Source organism: Pteropus alecto, unplaced genomic scaffold (assembly GCF_000325575.1).
Source record: "Pteropus alecto unplaced genomic scaffold, ASM32557v1 scaffold126, whole genome shotgun sequence".
NCBI lineage: Eukaryota > Metazoa > Chordata > Mammalia > Chiroptera > Pteropodidae > Pteropus > Pteropus alecto.
Window position 1 is genome coordinate 1,874,433 of NW_006439187.1, and position 1,946 is coordinate 1,876,378.

The following is a 1,946-nucleotide window of genomic DNA, read 5'->3' on the forward strand; positions in this document are numbered from 1 at the left end:
TAAACCAAGAAATTTAAAAATAGCAATGAGGAATAATTTGTCCTATCCAATATTAAAACATTCTACAAAGCTATAATAGTTAAAATAGTCTTTTAGAACATAACTTCTTAAAACATTTCAGTAAAATAATAGAGAACCCAGAAACCATATCCATATATTTATGGGAACAGAGTATTTGATTAAAATAGCACATACAATCAATATAGAAGTAATGCACAACTTTATAAATAACAATGTGGAAAAAGTATAATTAAAATTAAATAAAATCCTGATTATATACCACACTCAACAAAGTTTAACACAATATAAAATGCCTTAAAAAAATCTGCCCATGTAAATCATGGGGCCTATAGTTGATAACACTGTATTATATAACTGAAATTTGTTAAGAGCTAACTTAAATGTTCTTATCAAAAAAGATAAATATGTGAGGTAATGAATGTGTTAATTGACTAAATGGGGGTAACATTTTCCAGTGTATATCAAATCACAATGTGCATTTTAAATATTGTACAATTTTACTTGTTAATTATACCTCAATAAAGCTGATTTTTAAAGGAAGATTATTACCATTATAAGAAAAATAAAGAAATAAATAAAGATCTTTCTAATTTTTAGAAAAAAGAAAATATAGAAGATATATAGAATCCATAGAGGAATTATATATAATCTGTGAATGAGGAGATTTTTAAGGGAGAAAAACTTAGAATTAATAAAAGTAATAAGTAATATATCAACAGATATGAAAAAATATTCTATATAAAAGACAATAAAAGTTTAAAGATAAGTAACAGAAAAGAAAAATGTGATAAACATATATAAAGACCAAAGCATATACGAATTTTTACTAATCAGTAAGAAAAAGACAATCCAATAGAAAACTGAACAAATTAATTGAACAAGTGATTTACAGAATAACCAATAATACAGGCTCAATCTCACTAGTACAAGAAACATGCAAATCCAAACAAAAAGATGCCATGTGTTGCTATTTAAAACTAGCAAAGTTTAAAAAGACAACATTGTCTAGTATTGAGTAAAGTGTAGGAAAATATTAGCATTCTCATTTGCTAATAATGGGAATAATTAATAACCTAATATGGCTTTTTTGATAGCTAATTTGACAGTATTTATCAAGATATAAATATGCCTACACTTGGCCAGGCAATTCCACTTCTGAGCATTTATCTTAAATGAGCAAAATTGTAGATACAAAAATACTTATTCTAACATTTGTGCAGTAACAACAAAGGAAATAATTGAATAGTCAAAAAAGGTGAAATGACTTATAGAGATCACTATGCTAAAAAAATATGAAGTATGTAATAAACATTGTTCAACTGAGTTGGGAAGGTAATTGAATTCCAAGCACCTAAATTTTCTTGTCTATGTTTGAGGGAATTTGAAATTGTGCAAGCTTTGGTGGGAATCAAGCCCCATTTGCTTTTAGAGAACTCCAAAATGCTATATATAGTTTATTTCTTTGAACCTGAGAAAATAGGATACAGAAACATATATAAACATATCCAATTATCTCACCCAGGAATTCACATCAGGAGCAAGCAGTACACCCACATCCACGTCTCCATTTATAAATGAAGGATGTACTTCCTCCTGCTGCTATAAGTGATGCTGACAGACAGCCCTCAGATGTCAACCCTCTTGAAAAATGCCTTGACTGAAGAAAGATGGTTCACTCAAGGTCACACCCCATTATAGGACCTCATTCAATGATCGATCAATATGAAAGCATAAAAGTCTAACTCCTTTGTCCCAAGTTAAGATAACTATGCTAGGCCATCCGAGATTCACAATCACCAGTGTAGGCTGCTGAAGCCTTAACTGAGACTTGTTTGCCTACAACCAACAGAATAAAAAAAAATATTTGTAAATCGTATACTTGGTAAGGGTTTAATATCCAGAATACATAAGAACTCCTACAACTC